Genomic DNA, 18,237 nt, shown 5'->3' with positions numbered 1-18,237 from the left:
CTGGTCTGCGTGGCCAACGCTGGGCTCTGCTCCACTCTGCTACGAGCTCTGTGCATGATATACCTCACCCAGCAACCATCCAGGATGTCCTGGGCTGGAGCCCTGCTTCCCTCTGCTATTTTGTGGGTTCTGCTTTTCTAGAATTGGTTCAGAGCCATTTTTTATAGGTTTTTGGAGGTTCTTGGCGGGGAGCTCATGCTAGTCCCTGCTTTCCGGCTGTCATCTTGGCTCCACCCCCCCAAACATGAAGATTTAATGTTTGTGAAATCAAGTCCTCACTTTGCTTAATTTTTTACTTTGCTGGATTATGTCCCTAAACTCCTAATGTTATCAACATATGCTTGTGAAAATTCTCACCTTGGGATGAAAAATTCTCCAGGTTTGTCTCCTATGCCCTGAAAAGATATATATGAATTATAGTCATTTTACTCACTGTACAGGAAGCTGGTGGCATAGTGGATAGAGCTCTGGGCCTGGAATCAGGAATACCTACACTCAAATTTGGTCTCAGACACTTATCTAGTTGTGTGACCCTGGACAAGTCATTTAATCTTTATTTGCTTCAGTCTCTTTAACTGTAAAATGGTGATGCAAATAGCAAGCACTTTAGAGATTTAGAACATTGCCTAACATACTGTAGGCACTGTATAAATGCTTTTTCCTTCCCTCTCTCTCTCCTTTACTATGCTGTAAAACAAAATGTAAAAACCTTTCAAAGTATTTTTAAAAATTGCTTGGAGGGGAAAAAAGGGTGTTTATTAACTTGAAAGCTATTTTGTATTCTGCCCTGAGGGTTAACAAACTTGGACTTAAAAATAAGATCAGCATGGTCAAAGTGCCAGGGAGGAGTGGCACACCACAGAAAATGCCCTCCACTCGCCTGAAGTGAGGGCTGATCACAAACATGGTTATAAAAAAGATAAGCAATCATATAACTTCTTTCTCTGCTGACTGTGCAGGGAACTCTTATCAGGGCTGTAGCCAAGTCTATTTTCACCTTTTAATCTCACTTCATTTCTATTCCCTGTTTGCCTGTCTGCCTTGTGGTATTCTCTAGTGATCCCTGCTTGGCCACTACTTTACTGGTAGTTCTTTGGAAGTCCCTGGACAGTGACAATGGCTTTTTCCAGCAGTTCATACCAAGAAGAACTGACCTTCCCAGATGGATTTGGCTGGGGAGCAGCCACAGCAGCATATCAAGTGGAAGGTAAGATCTTCCATGAAAATTTGAGTAGAAAGAGGTGGAAGGAATGACATATGAAGACAGCATTGGGATTTATGTGGCTTCATGTTTTTTGTCATAGTCTTAAATTTTATTATTGTCTTTTGTTTTTATATCATTTTTATTTCCAAATATATCCCTTCCTCCACTCAGTGGGCTGTACTTGTAACAGAATAAAAAAGAAAGGGCAAAAAGATCAACAAAACTAGCCAACAAAACAACTGAGTCTGATAGTAGATGCAATGTTCCACACACATCTCCAAATGAGAGAAAACTATATATTTTTTTCTTATTCAGGGACAAATTTAGTCATTATAATAAAGCTATGCCAAATTTAGAGTTTTTTCTTTTCTTTTCTCTTTTTGTTGTTCTTTCTAACTACATTGTGATAGTCATTGTATATGTTGTTTTCTTGGTTCTCATTTCTTTACTCTGTATCAGTTCATATAAAGATTTCCCATACTTCTCTAAATTCTTCATATTCATCTTTTCTTATGGCACAGTAATATTCCATCACTTTCTTTTCCCACAATTTGTTTAGCCATTCTCTAGAAGGGTATCTAGGTTGGTTACAATTCTTTGCTACTGCAATAAGTGCTGCCCTAAATATCTTGGTGTGTAGAAGACTGTACATTCTGTCTTTGTTGTCCTTGGGGTATATGCCTAGCTGTAGGACCTCTGGTTCAGAGGTAATTTACTTAGCATGGAAGCATGTTTTATAATGGATAGAAAGCCAACCTGGATGTCAAGGAGATATGGGTTAAAAATCCCACCCCCGGCCCATACTTACTGTTCTAGTTATGTGTCTCATACTCTCAGTTGTGCAAAAGGTTGCAGAGAAGGTGCTGACCTAAATTAGCAAAGGGATCTTCTCCATCCAAGACTTTACCAAGGAAAGCACAGGTCTGGTTACTACCACCTATCATTTTTTGCATAATTCCAAATTATTTTCTGGAATATTTGGACCAATTTACAGCTCCAACACCAACAGGTCTGTCTTTCCACACAACCTCTCAAACATTGACTATTATTGTGTTTCATCATCTTTGTGTGGTTTCAAAAGATTGCCTGCACTTCTCATGAGAAGGCAGATCCTTTTAATTTTGTCCTGAGCCCCTATAGGGTAGGGAGGGACTAAAAATAATAAGTATATATAATAAATATAAATTAAAATAATAAAAACAAGGATGATAGCTGATCTCCTCTTCCCTCCTAACAGGAAGAAGCCTCGAATTATGATGGCATAATGGACAGAGAATTCAGAGCTGATGAGGAGCTTAGAGATTCCTTCGTTAGACCTTCAGCTCCTCTGACTCTGGATATAGAACTATTTCTTGTTCTTGGAACACCTATCTATAACATGCAATGGTTCTATAATGATGAGTCATCTAACTTTTTGGAGCTCCAGTATTATTAGGAGTAGTAATCATCATGCTGCCTTTCTTACTAGATTGTTTTGAAAAAAGGGCTTTTTAAACTTTAAATTGCTATATAACTGTGTTCTGTGGTAAAAGAATATCATTCAGCGCACTGGAGGGTTCAAAGTATCATGAGAGATTAAAGGAAGAAGAAAGAATCACTTTGGGGTATGTGAGGTACATTGATAAGCAAAGGCTTCCTGGAGCATCAGACCCCTGACCTAGGTGAATTCTTTCATAAAATCATAGAATCTCAGAGTTGGAAGGCACCTCACAGGTTATCTATTTCAGTTGGCCCCTCTCGTGAGCAGGAACCTCTCAAAGCAGCTCAGTAAACTTTCAAATTGCTTGAATTATTAGGATATGAAGAGAGAAATTCTACCCCTAAGCCTAAGTCTACCTCTGAAACCGCCAACTTTTTCCCCCCTAGTTTTGCAAAACAGAGCCACACCAACTCCTTTTCTACATAATGGCCTTCCAAATACTTGAAGACAGCTGGAATGTGCCCCCTCTCCACCCATACTACGAGTTAGTATTGGGCCTGAAGTCAGGAAGACCTGAGTTCAAATTTGACCTGAGACACTAGCTATGTGACCCTAGGCAAGTCACTTTATCTATATTTGTCTCAGTTTTCTTAAGTATAAAATGTGGATTATAATAACACCTACCTGCCAGGGTTGTTATGAAGATCAAATGAGATATTTTTAAAGTGCTTAGTACAGTGCCTGGCATATAGTAGGTACAATGTAAATGCTTATTCTCTTCTTTCCCCTTACACAGGGGAGATGTCATGTGAATATCATGGAGTCAAGTCAACAAGCATTTATCAAGTGCTTACTCTGTACCAGACGCTGTACTAAGTGTTGAGGATACAAATAAAAAAAATGAAAGACAATCCTTGCCCTCAAGGAGGCTACATTCTAATGACAGAACTCAACAAATATAAGGATAAAAGAAAGCTAAAAAGTAAGAGGGGGAGAATAGAATAAGATCAGAGGCAATGAATAATCCCAGTTTTGTTGGACCAAAGAGTGGGTACAGGAGAATAGTGTGAATAAAATTGGAAAGATGGAATGAAAGTCTCTTTATTCATAGTCCCTTTGCTTCCCTCTCTAACTGCTTTACTATTTATCAATTTTAAGAAGTATTTAATGTTCTTTATAGAAGAGTTGGCTATATAGTGACTTGAGCTTTTTGGAGGAAAGGCTTGATATAAATCTGATAAGTAAATAATAAATTAAAGGTGTAAGCAGGAGGAAAATTATGTGTTTTAGATGAGCCATAAAGAGCATTGTAAAAGCTGTAAAATAATATTTGTTAAGCTAAAAGGCAGGAAGGAAAATATAGATGATGCCTATATATGATATGAGTGACTTAAATGCAATATTTATAAGAAAGTAGCAATTCTCATTATTTTAACCCTTCCAATTTTGACTCTTTTCCATTTATGGCCAGATGGAAGGTTAAGCATAACCAAATGGCATTTAGTTGACCTCTTCAATAAGTTATTCTGCATAGAAGCAATATGCGTGATGCTAAAGATTCAATACTGCAACACTAGTTTGCTGATAACTCCCAGTGACTTTGGTGAAAATTGGATAAAATATCACAAATTCCTAGTTGCCTAAAAATTATCCTTTTAATTTATTCTTTTTGGGGCAAAAATATATGTGGTCCTTAAGTAGGCAAAACTCTCTATTTTCTAAAAAAAATAGCAGGAAATAATTCATCGAAAGCTTTACTAAAATCTTGATAAGCTGTACCTACCATAGGCCTCTAATGTACTAGTTTAATAACCCTGTCAAAAAAGCAAATAAGGTTAGTCTCCCATGAATTGCCCTTGTTTACAACATATGATCTTACTTTATGATTATTTCTTCTTTTCCTAGATGCCCACTAATGATGTAACTTGTTAGAATATAAGATCATTTTGAGGAGAATTGTTTCATTCTTTGTGCCTGTATCTTTTGAAGAAGTCCTACCAAATTCCTTTTACTACACAAAGACGGTCTTGTTGCCTAAGCCAGGGAGAGTCAAAACAGGGAAACACAAACTATAAACTATATTTATATATGTACGTATACATCCTCATCTTATGTGACATCCATGTAGAGATGATGAATAACAGAGAAAGTAATCTTGAAGTTCCTTTTGTAGAACCCTTATGGGTTCTAGAAAAGCATGTCATTTAGGAAAATGATGTTGCAGGGGCCCATTAGTTCTATGGGAACAATGTTTAGCCACCTAGCTGAAACATGGCAGTGGTAGGCAGGCAAGGCAATGTCTCTGGAATTCAAGTACTTTTAGACTTGTGACTACCAGTGGATCATTATTACCACGGGACTTCTTTTAATGGGGAGGGAAAGGAACACTTATGATTTCATCATTGTAGGGTGCTCCAAGTAAGGAACTGCCTTTCCCAAAGCAGATCACCATTACTTTTTCTGCAACTTATAAAGCACTGAAGAATTAAGGGACTTGATTACTATAACATAGCCAGTGTTAAGTCAGATGAAGGACTGGATTCTAGGTCTTCTGAGGGCCAACAACAACTCTTTATCCACTGTGCAATGCTACCTCTCCACTGGGCTTTCCCCACAATACAGTGTCATTTGATTATCAAAGAATCATGGAATGACAAAATGGAAACAACACTTAGAAATCCATCCTCTATTCAAAACATGAATCTTATCTACAGCCTCTTCTCTGAGCAGTGATCACCTACCTTTCACTTGAAGGCCCCCAAGCCAGGGCACAAGTGGATGCTCAATAGATCCCCATGGACCTTTTTACTCTCTCTTACTTCCCTAATCCATTAGCAAGAGCCCAGCTTCAGGAGGCAGATCTGTTCCAACAGTAACTGGGATGGTTTAGAGCTTCATTTGAGAGACAACTGCCATTTCCTTCTCCAGCTCATTTTACAGATGAGGAAACTGAGGCCAACAGGGTTAAGGGACTTGCCCAGGATCAAACAGCTAGTAAGTGTGTGAGGCCAGATTTGAGCTCAGGAAGAGTCTTCCTGACTGCAGGCCCACTATTCTATCCACAGCCACCTGCCTGCCCTTAATTTAGAAAGGCCAAAGTCACCCACTGCATCTTGGGCCATTGCCAGTGGTCTTGACATTTGTCTTACTCCCAGACTTCCACAGCTCTGGAGAAGAGAGTGAGGCTGATGACTCTGCCTCACTCAAATCCAATTCACTGGCAAATCAACACATCACCCTTGTAATGTCATAGAGAATGAAGGATGAAGAACAACAGGGTCTATATGTTTCTTGTAGACCACAATGTTTGCCTTCATCCAGCTTGGGTAATTTGTTTGCTTCTTAAGTACAAAAACTGAATAGTTCTGATTCATTTTAAAGAGGATTTGAGGTTACAGGTTGCAATTTCTTCAGGTTCATCTCCCTCAGTACTTTCTTCTTTCCTAAATCTCTCCTCCCTGTCCTAAGAAAGGTGCTTGTGCCTATAATCAACCTTTACTTCCTTTTCCACTCTGCTCAGGAAGCAGTAATTGCATACTAGAAGACTTTTCCTTTTTACCTACCTCTAAGACAGGGCTTCTTAACCTAATTTTTGTACCTTTTGGACCTTTTTAGCAGACTGATGAAGGCTATGCACCTCTTATCAAAATCATGTTTGTTTTTTTTTCTTTTTGCCTAATTTACTATTGAAGGAACAGTAAATTTCAGTTAGACATTAATAAAAATAAACATGAATTTTTTTCATATCTAAGTTCTTGGACCTCCTCAGAATAATGTTTCCAAATGCATAAAATCAATCATGTAAGATCATATTAAAATCAGTATCAAAATATTAAAAAAAGAAACACACCTAACTTCATAGACCCCAGGTTAATAAACCCTGCTTTAGTAGTATTCAGTTAAAAAAACATTTATTAAGCACTTAGTGGGTGCGAAATTCTATTAAGCACTGACATTGATATATACAAGTAAGACACTATTACCCTTACAGTCATGGAGCTAGAATGTAGTAGGGGAGATAATTTATGTACAGATAACTATAACAGAAAGTAACCTGAGTTTCTGAGCAAATAATAAAGGGGTCTCAGCCAGAAGGAAAAGCAGGCACACCGCCTGAGCTGGAAGTATTGGGGCAGAACTGTTCTCAAGGTTAAATAAGGACTTAATGCCCAGGTCCCCAACAATTTGCAAGCTCAGTCTGTTTACTGGAATCTGGCAGGATGCAATTCACAGTATGTCCTTCTCCCCTCTTCAGTAAGTCCTAGTCCTTGAAGAGATAGATGACTTCTCTATAATAATCCTTTGTGCAAACAGCTAACCTGCTTATGTAGAAAAGAAACAAAGTAGAGAGTCTGTAATACACCAGGCAGTAAATGAATTAACAGTCAAGAAAACTGAATAAGGGCTTTGTGAGTGATAGAGATATGGGAACTTTTTGCAAAGACATGCAGGAATATATAGGGGAAAAATGTATACAGAGGGTTATTAATCTTTTTTTGCAGGATTTTTTTCTCTCTGGTTTTATATTTCTGAATATCTACCCCAAGCTCACCACTGAGTTGTATATAGTCTGGCTCAGCTAAGCTGGGAAAATAGACAACTTTGCGTTCATTCAAGATTATGTGTGAGCATAGAGACAGAATCACAAAAAAAAGTTACTTGAAGACTTATATAATCTGCCCCTACCCCACCCCAAATATAGACACAGGCACACAAACACACACCCCACAGGGCAACTGGGTTGGCTGGGGAATGGTTGACCGGGAAGTTCAGAGTTGTATACTGGAGGGCCAAAAGCTAAGAGAACAAAAAATGCTTTTAGAGTTATTCCTGCTTGAGCTTACAAGGGGAGGGGATTACTAATAAAACGGTCTCCTGTTCATCCCTGACATGTGCCTCAGGTCAGAATCAGTTGCACCCATTATAGCCTAGGGTAGGACTAAGGTGGAAGGGAAAAAATGTTGCCTAAGTGGGAATAAAGGAAAGTACTATATCACTCTGGTCTGGCTGTCTGCACCTCAAGGGACACAGAAAATGAAATGGAGGCTTAGATATTGCTATCAGGATCTGTGACCCAAGGGTCACTTATTCCTGTTCTCTGGTCATGGAGGAGGAACCAGATATCTATTAGCAGATATAGTAACCTAGAAGACAAGCACCCTCTGCTGCATAGAGTGAGATTTGGACTCATTCTGTGCTGAAGGTAGTTACAAATACCTCATGCTGTGCCCAAGCCCTGGACTTCATCAGCCTAATAAGGTAGTAACAGAATCCCAAGGAGGGAAAGATGATTTCTGTTGGGGAGGAGGGAAGATCAAGACTTGCCAGAAGAGGTGGCACCCGAGCCAAATGACAGAGAATGGATAGATGTTGGAGTAAGCTATTCTAGGTAAGAGATAAAAGACTGGAAAATGCCAGATATGTTTGTGGGAATGAGAAGCAGTCCAATTTGTCTGGAGCTTAAAGTATATGAAAGCAAGTGATGAGAGACAAAGCGGGAAAGCAGGATCAATGTCACTGCCTCAATTATCCTGATATTATTGGATTCAGGGTCAGTTCAGTCCTAAGTACATTAGTGAATGACAGGGGGTTCCTCTTCAGTGCTCCTCTTCTTTATTGGTTTTTTCACCAGGCCTACTAACTGTGACATTCTACCTAAACTTTCCTGCCCTTACTGCACAGAACACCATGCTCCCAAGTCTCTCCTCACCGCCATAAAACCCAGACTTCTCTTGTTCCCTAGCTCCTGAGGACCTTGATTCCTTTTGGGTGACAGCTGGCCAGTCTGGCCGGTGGTCATGAGACCATGCCAAACGAGGGTCATCACAAATGAAGGGGCTAGAGATATGTAACCTCATGTTGTTGTTCGGTCATGTCTGACTCTTCATGACCCCATTTTGGGGGTTTTCTTGCCAAAGATATCCACTGTGCCACTTAGCTGCCCTAATTTAGCCTAATACATTTTTATTTAATTGAAATGAGTGAACTGAGGTGACATATAAGGGAACACTATAGCTCTTTTCAGTATTTGAAAGGCTGGGAAGAGGAGCAGTAGATAGATGTTTCAGAGAGGCAGATAGAGTCAAGGGAAGCTTTAACAATTGGGACTGCCCCAGGACAACGGGCCACCTTTGGAAGCAGTGGGTTCCCCCACATAAAGATCTTCAAGTGAACACTGAAGAGGCAATCAGTGGGGTGATGGGAAGGGGATTCTGAGTTTCCTTCAAACTCTCATGTGCTGTGATTCTATACATCAGTTTGTGTTTGTGCTGTGGATGCATCTGACTCCATGGATGAAACCTTCTTCCCTTTTTTTTTAATAAAAAGAAAAAAAGACAGAGATGATGATGAAGACAACTACAACGACAATAATAATGTTAGCTAGAATTTATATAGAACATTAACGTTTGCAAAGCACTTTACAAGTATTATCTCATTTGGTTCTCACAATAACTCTGAGATGGAGGTGCATTGTACAGAAGAGGAAACTGAGGCTGACAGAGGTTAAGTGACTTTCCCAGGATCATGCAGCAAGTAAGTATCTAAGGCCAAATTTGAACTCAGGTCTTCCTGACTCGAGGTCAAGCACTCTATTCACTTTGACTCTTAGCTGGGATAATGCCTTATTGAAGATTTTATCTGAGTGATTATATTTAGGTAGTTAGAAGCCCCTCCCTCAGATCAGACCATGGAGGCATCTGCTGTACTGGAGCATCATTTGGTGGCCAGCCAACCAAAAAGATAAGTAATAGTTTTTTCTTAAAATCATTCCCTGTTTGCTTACTAGGATGGTGAATCAAAGTTTTGTTATAAAATGTGCTAAAGCCAAATCTAACAAATTTAAAACCACCAGTTGTTTTAGAATTAAATGACCCAAACCACTGACCTCCTTTTTTTTTAGCATGGATAATTGAGTTGACTCTGCTACAGTATATTATGCCTCACCTTACCCCAAATAAAATTAAGAGTATATTGAAATATATTTTTAGGTTTAATAATCAATAGGAAAATTCTTCAAATTTTTGGGGGTCTTTTATCATTTTAGAATTATAAATGCCTTTACTTTTAAGTTAGCTTAAAAAGAGGGGGAACCTTTAGAAGGAAGTGCCTATTCAAAATGCTGGCCATTGATTATGTATCCTAAAGAAGATTCTTTAAAGCAGTCCTGGGAGTGGTGGGGGGGAAGTATAAGCTTATAACACTAGATTGCAGAAAGCTCATGAGTATAGACTGAGGGGATAATTCAGGAACTAGGCCACCAATGGGCGCGACATTGTCCTCCAACTTGGAACACCAGGAGGAGTGATTGAACTAGAAAAGGAGTTTTCTCTTACACAGATGTATGTATAATTAATTAAAAAGTTACCATAGACAAGCCCCTGGGATGCCAAGCTAGAATTCACCATATTTTTTCTATAGAAATGATATTATAAATATCTTCTAGATGTAACACTATTAGTGTTAAACCCCAGGTACATTAGTGAATTTAAAGAGCATTTGAGGGGTAGTCAGGGAACCAACTGCAACAGCTTTTTTTTTTCCTGAGCTCTGAATGACTTACTTATTAGTGAACTGTTGGAGTATAATACACTTGTAAGTTAGGGAAAAGCTATGAAGATTTTTTTTTCAAAAAAACCATCACCAACAAAAGGCAACAGCCATGAATTATCATTTAAATATCTGCTCGGGGAGTTTTAAAAATGTACATTATTTACTCTAAAGACAGTAATCGTTCTTTAGAGTCATTATAGTCCATCATAGAGATGCCTATTTGGGGATCTTTGAAAAAGCTAATTTTTCAACTGATGGACCATAACCAATTCATGTATCTTATAAATTATTATCCAAGACTAGATCTGGGGCTCAAGTAAGTGATATACATCAGAGTTTATGTTAAGGGGCGTCTTTAACAGACCATGACAAAGACTTTGTCTACATAGCATAAAGTGGAAGGGAGTGGAAATGATTTTGCAATAATCTAGTTTTATTTGGTCAAAGTATAAAAGGTGGCCCAGTGGATAGACCACTGGGTCTAGAGTCAGGTGGACCTGAGTTTAAATCTGACCTCAGATATATACTAGCTGTGTGACTCTGGGTGAGTCACTTAATCCTGTTTGTCTGAGTTTCATTATCTCTAAAATGAGCTGGAGAAGGAAATGGCAAACCATTCCAACATCTTTGTCAAGAAAACTCCAAATAGGATCACAAAGAGTTGGCCATGACTGAAACAAAAGAACAATAATATAAAAGGAGAAGTGACCTTTGTTTAGAATGAGTGCTAATATAAAATCAAAAGCTTAAATAACAATGAGTTTATAAAGTCCTAAGGGCAGAGATGCCAGATATTTAGTGTTTTTGTATTACTACTAGTGCCTTGCAGCTTCAACAAAGAGACCAGAGAGAAGGGAATGAAGTGAAACAAAGTGGTGGTTTTCTTGACATAATGAAAAAGTGGTGGAATGTATCTAGGGATCATTGTTTGGCCCTAAGCTGTCAAAATTTTTTTATCAATGACTTGGATAAAGGCATAGGGATCACGCTCATTAAATTTAGATGACACAAAGCTTGGAGGGATGGCTAACACAGTAGCAAACAGTCAGGGCTCTAGAGAATCTTGACCAGCTGGGTGAAATTCAATAGGGATGAATGTAAAATCTTACCCTTGGGTGGGTACGAAAAAAAATTTCCCAAGTACAAGGTAGAAGAGGGATCCTTCAACAGCAGTTGTCATGAAAAATGTCTGTGGTTTTTAGTAGACTCAATGGGTCACTGTGTGATGTGGCAGCCCTGCCTCCCCTCCCCTCAAAAGCTAATGTGATCTTCAGCTTCTTTAAGAAAGGCATAACTTCCAGGAAGACGGAGATGGCTCTGTACCTGCCTTTTCCACATCTTTTCTAGAGTATTGGGTTTAGTTCTGAGCACTGCAGTTTAAGAACAATATTGATAAACTGAAGATTGTCCAGAGGAGGGGAACCCAGGATGGGAAAGGCATTGAGTCCATTTCGTATGAGGATGAATTGAAGAAACTGGAGATGTTATTCTGGAGAAAAGACTGGAATGGGGTGGAAGTGGGGTAGGAGGGTGGACATGATAACTATTTTTAAGTATTTGAGGGAATGTCATATGGGAGAGAGATTAAATTTATTCTGATCGGCCCCAGAGAGCAGAACCAGGAACAATGAGTGAAAGTTGAGAAGCAACTGATTTAGGCTTGATGTCAGGAAAAATTCCCTAATGATTGCAGCAGTCCCAAAGTGGTGGTTTCCCTGTCCTTGGTGGTCTTTAACCCAAGGCTGAATGATCATTTGTCAGGTATATTGTAACAGGAATTCTTTTCATGTTTGTGTTGGATGGGGTAATTGTTAATGTTCCTTCCAACTCTCCAACCCTGTGTTCCTATGATTTTTGTAGACTATACTAGTAGAGCGTAAGCTTTGATAGATTCCACTAAGCAGAGGAGGCTTCACTTATGATTCCAGGGATGAACTGTATGTCTACCATCTAAGGATCAACTTAGCTAAGTTCACAAAGATTCATCATTGAGGGGCTGGCTATCATCTGATAAATTTTTGATCCTAGCAACTCATTCAGTCACCTGATAGAGCATAAAAAGCTTGTGGTCTGCACTTATGAAGGAAACCAAAATGAATGGCCTATATGAGAAAATATGGGCTGGAATGGTTGGCAGGGAGATGGAACTTAACAGAGGAGGTGAGTCTTGATATAGGTAAGAAAGATGGTCACCTCCAGTCCGTCTGGCAGATCTTTGAGCTGAGTATGGAAAAGTTAGGAGACAGACCTCTTTAATACCTACTTTCTTGCTTTATGCTTCTTGTCACACACCACCATTGCTGCCCAGTCTCCCTTACTCCCTATCCTATCCATGCTTTCCCTCTGCCCACAAGATATTGGCCAACACCATGATTCCTAAAATAATCCAATTCAGGATAGGCAATAATAACAATAAAATAAGAGAAACTTTAAATTATTGGAAATGGAATTGTTGCAATCAGACAATTCTGTTCTTACATTTAAGAAGCTTCTTTAAGTTCCTGGTTCTTGCTACTTCTTAGATATTTATGAGATGCAAAATGTATTTATATGTACATCCTGTTCAATTTCAAAGCATCTCCATTAGGTCATCACTATTAAGTCAATATTCAATAGCCTCAACCTCATCTTAAATTAGAAGACTGAATGTTGTTTTGGATGTTTTAACAACTTAATTGGATAAACTACTCAGCCATCAATCATTTTCTTGGCCACTTGTCCAATGTGACAGCTAGGAAAAAAAAAACAAAACAAAAACAAAGAGACCCATCCATTGCCTGAGTTGGTGGTTCCTAGCATATAGCTATGACCTAAATCAAGGGGATATGTTATTAAATGAGCTATGGAATTGATTAAGCTGGTTAGATCAGGCACTTTACCCAAAGGAGGAGGTGGGGATCTTTCAGGTAGAGACAGCTTGAGTGGCTGATGAATATCCATGAGTGTAACTAACTTCTGATTTCAAGGTGATTCTACTACCTATATGTTCACCTTCCTTGATCTTTTCAAGATTGATATCTTTGTAAGAAGTCTGAACCCATCTTTGTCTGCTTCAAGGTAAAACCACACAGCCCCTAAAATCTGTGGGCCAGTTATGTCTGACCCACCTACCAAGAGCATTTGTGACATTTGCAGCTTTGTTTCTCAGATGCAAAGAAAGGATGCAGTGGCTGTCAGTGAAGTAGATATACATGTGTTCTTGTACCCTCACTGTTTGAGTGAATATGCCAACGTGGTTTGTATAGCATAGCAATAATATTATTGCAGACATTTAATAGGGTTTAGGAGTTTGGAGAGTACTTTACATATGTATGTGATTTCATAAGATCCTTACAACAGGCCTGTGAGATATTACTGTCTATTTTATTTTTATCATAATTTTACTAAAGAGGAAGTGAGGCTCCCGAACTGGTGACATGCCCATGGACATATAACCAGTCAATATCAAGGGCCAGATTTAAACCCAGATCTTTCCTAACTCCAAATAATACACTCCTTCAGATCAAGTCTGCACAACCAGAGTAAAACAGAGAGTTGTGGAACAGTTTGGCAACTTCAGATAATTTAAATCAAAATTCACTGTCCTCCTGCTTAAATTTAGCGAATTGGACGAGAGCTGTCTCATATTACAAAATAACTTTACAATCTTCCTCCTCATCACTTTATTTGACAGTATAGCTGTAGCTATGACGCTAATCCGAATGAGGCCTTTATTTGAACATTTTTTTATGATTTAACTTTAATTTCTGTTTGGAAACTGGGTTTGATTAGAAAGTGAGTTTTTTAAGTGTTTGTGAGAGAATTCAATTAAAATAGGTCATTCTCAGGGCTTGGAAAACAGTATCAGGCCTTAGGCAAATTGAAACAAAAGTTATAAAATCCAACTGGATGCATTACAACATTTATAAAGATGATGCCTTATTTAATAGGCTCAGTTAAAAAATATTTAGTGTAGGTCAAAGGCATTAACACTTAAAAATGTTTTTATAATTTTTACCCCTTCTAGTTAGTACTAGGGACTAGGACTCTTGTTCATTAATCTGTAATATCAACTATTCATTGCAGGGCATTGAGGAAAGTCAATTTGTTTCCAGGCCTTACAAGTGGATAACATGGAGACAACAATACTGATGGGAGAAAAAAAGGCTCTTAGAGATGTTTGCATAAAAGACACTTTGTCATTTGAAAGCATTATTGAATATTTTTGTGTGCCCGAATGTGCCAAATGGCTTAGAGAACAAGCAGGCAAACTTATGTAAACCTTTTGTACAATGTCCCAGATACTCAGCGATAGGCACTATATATGTATGAATAAATAAATAATATAAATATTATTTTAAATTTTGATGGCGCATCAATATGATTTTGGGTGTTAGCCAATGAGCTTGACCTATGTCATTGAAATCAAACATCTGCCTTAGTGAAAGTGTTTCATAAATATTTTTAAACCCAGAGGTGAAGTATAACAACTAATGTTTGCATCTGTAAATAAAAGTAAATTACATCTCGACTTAAAATGTAATAGAAATCATCTTCCTCCCATAGGATTGCATTGGGAATTCCCAGGTTGATCTTGCCTTCTATGTTGTTTTTCATGTGGAAGTTACTCACTCTCTACTGTTGCTTTGCATCACCCCAGAATGAAAAGTCAGAGCCTCAAAGAAATACTCAAAATTATTAGCTGTGAACAGTGTGTCAAGGACATAATAGATCCCTCAGAGTTACCCAGTGCCAATGGATTGGCACAGAACTGGGAGATAGGAGATAAGAGGCACAGAAACAGTCTGTTTGGACTGGGTCTCAGCTTAATCTAAATGGGTTCAGTAACAGACCATGAAACGTGACAGTGGGCCTGCAGAAACTTGCTGTGACATTTCAAATTCTTCTAACTCTTCTAATTAACCATTTCAAGTATAATGAACCTTACAGCAATACAGATTTAATAAGACTCATATATATACTCTGCCTGGAATAGCTTACAGCGGATGGTCTAGCTCTGTTCAGGCAATGGACTAGAACCAGATGATAACCTAATTTTGACCTTTAATTTCTATAATACATGGTGATTCAGAAAGGCATTTTTTGAAGGTAGAAGCTACAGCAAAACTCTGTTATGAAATGGCTTGTCATTATAGAGATTTGGACACAGTCATTTATTCACTCAGCAAATATTTATTAGGTGCTCATGGAGTGGAATGCATTGTGTTGGTGCTGGGAGAGATAGAAAGATAGATAAAGCTGCAGTATCTTTCCCCCAAAGTGCTTATGATTCAAAAGAACTTGCAGGACAGGGATGTATAACAATGATGCATTTTAAAGTATAAGTGCATATGAGAATGCAAAGTGGTATGATTTAAATGAGCAAAAGATCACTGCCACCTGAGAAAATTCAAGAAATCTTCACGGGCCTTTGACATTTGATTTGGATCATCTGTGGATGGCTAGAGAAAGGACAATCAACAGGTAAAGACAGGAGCAGTAGTGGGCAGAGGGTATGCTAGGTATATGCAAAGGCATAAAAATGGGAAAGCATCAGGACATTCTCATGGGAAAGGAAGTAGCAGAGAGTAAGTGAGGGGGAGTATGAGATAATGCTGGAAAGATGACTTGGAGACAGACAGTGGAATGCATGGTAACAGCCAGCAGGAGAGGATGATGGAACTGAGTTCCCTAAACAAAAGTATAAGAGATGTCAGGCTGGGAGGGATTTTGGCTTTGACCCCAATGAAGGACAACATTGTGAGTGAGGAGTAATCTAAATTAAGAGAATGTTGTAGAAAGGATAATAGAGACTGAAGAAAATAGGCTGTGTAGGCCTCTGGCAGAGTAAACTAAGAAATTATCCAAATAGCCCAAGGAGGCAAGATAAGCCTGCAATAAACAAGCTACTTTGAACTTAGGAGCTGAAATCTTCAATAAGGAGCTAGTCATTCTAGATGAGTGTAGACAAGATTACAAACAGCCTTTAGTTTCTCACCTACCACCCCTTCTCCCTTACTAGAGCCTCCGGAAGCCCCCAAAATAGGAGGACTCTATTGCAATTTAGCTTTAGAACAGCCCTGGGAGATTTGCCCTTCCCTTAGGCAAGGGGAACAGCAGATATATTGCAAGCATGTTTAGTGGAAGGCAGGCCTCTGGAGGCTAACCAGCGTACATAAGCAGATGAGTCCTCCATTCCCAAGGGAAACAGTGAGTGTTCACTAACCCCTCCCAAGCACAATTGAACGTTTATGTTCAATTCATGGCTAGGCCATGCTTTCTTTAAGGCCAATAAATTGATAAGGGTGGCACCACATTTCTGCTTTGTTGTTTGATGTCCACAGTCAAGGACTTGCATTCTTCACCTTAGGCCTCAAAGAATAACTGTTATTCCTAGGTGGGGATGGCTATTTGAGTCTCTTTAAGATAAAGAGGGTTATTAAAGGAAAATTGAAATGCTAACACAAATGTCATTTATTGAGGGCCTACAGTATGGCAGGTGCTGTGCTAAGTGCTGGAGATAAGAAGTGAATAAACAGTGCATTCTCTTTTGGAGCTCACTCTCCAAATGGGGGAGTATAAGAACAATGCTGCTAGCAGTTGCTGTGGAGGTGTAAGACCAATAACACCAGTACATGGGAGGGCTGCTAGCACAGGTCTTTTGATCTACTTTTCTAAGCAAAGCAACTTTAAGAGGTTAACAATCTTACTTTAATTAAACATACATATATCATTCACTTAGTTCAGGGGAAAAAGTCAGCACCCTGAACTTTCAGAGAAAATACAAACAGGAATTATAAATAGAGCAAAATAACACAAATCAACAGACAGACCTCTATCTGTCTGACCAAATCACAATACATGCCAGAGAGAGAAGCACTAACATCTGGATTTTCAAAGCTAGGGCGGGTTGGGGGGGGGGGGGGTGCAGTGCTCTTAACGGCTACCCAGAGTCTGGTCTGGCCAAAGTGGCCATTCTTTCAAACAAAACTCCAACCTCAGAGCATAGACATACTTCTCAGGGCCCTGGGGCTTAGTACCTACTTAACAAAAGGGTGTGAGGCCTGGGGCTTTCTTGTTTCTTAAGCAGGTCATCAAAGACTCTTGATTCAATCAAAGACTCCTGATTGAAACAAAGGCAAGACTCAAAGGCACTTGATTACCTCAAAGTCCACTTTGCTTGCCATTACATTTGAAAGGCAAGACTCATCAAAGGTACTTGATTCCTTAGTGCTAAGAAGCACTCCTAAAGAAAAAAAACAAAGGCAAAAAGTCCCACCCTGCTTGCCATCACAGGGAGATGATATGCAAAAAACTATGTATGAACAAAATATATACAGTATAAATCAGAGATAACCTTAGAGGGAAGGTAATAGCCTTAAGTGCAGCCAGGTGGCAGAGTGGCTAGAGTTTGGGTCCTGGAGTCAGGAAGACCTGAGTTCAAATCTGGCCTCAGACACTAGTTGTGTCATCTTAAGCAAGTCACTTAACCCTGTGTGTCTCAATTCCTCATCTTTAAAATGAACTGCAGAAGGAAAGGACAGAACATGCCAGTATCTTTGCCAAGAAAACACCAAATGGGGTCATGTTGAGTCAGACCACCTAAACAACTGGCCACCACCACCTCCAACACTAGCCCTAAGGGTAGGAAGGGACAAATAAAAACTGCTTTATTTACTGAAAGGACTTGCATGGCCAGTCTACCAACTGTCAATCTCAGGAATGCAAAAGCTAAGGGAAAGAACACTTTTTCATTCTAAGCACAGTAACCTCATACTCTACTCTCATTTTTAGTTAAGAGTCACTGATTATCAGAGTCCAGGCAACCATTTCAATAAGAATCATGCCCAATGGAATTCTAGGAAATTTATTTGGTTGAGAAGAATGCAAAAAGATCTTAACAAGATAGAATGATGGACTGTGTTTAATAAGGATACATTTAATAGGAACAAACAGTTGAGTTAAAAAATTAACTGTACAAGTAAAGGATGGAAGGGAGGCCTGTCCAGAGAATATTTAATATAGAAATTTTGGGGAGAGGGTATTTAGTGCTCAATATGAGCAAAAAGCATGACACTATGAT

At 39.0% G+C, this 18,237-nt stretch overlaps 1 protein-coding gene across 1 annotated transcript in view; it reads left to right on the top strand.

Moving 5' to 3' along the window:
* The first annotated feature begins 861 nt into the window (after positions 1-861).
* The window catches only part of LOC118853549 (cytosolic beta-glucosidase-like), a 122,580-nt gene continuing 105,204 nt past the window's right edge, over positions 862-18,237 (top strand). Inside the window, exon 1 of the mRNA XM_036763681.1 lies at positions 862-1,207. The gene's annotated coding sequence lies outside the window, so the exon portion shown is untranslated. The remainder of the gene's footprint in view (positions 1,208-18,237) is intronic.

This window comes from Trichosurus vulpecula, chromosome 6, assembly GCF_011100635.1.
Source record: "Trichosurus vulpecula isolate mTriVul1 chromosome 6, mTriVul1.pri, whole genome shotgun sequence".
NCBI lineage: Eukaryota > Metazoa > Chordata > Mammalia > Diprotodontia > Phalangeridae > Trichosurus > Trichosurus vulpecula.
The sequence above is the reverse complement of the archived record's forward strand: the minus strand, read 5'-3'. Positions and strand labels throughout refer to the sequence as shown.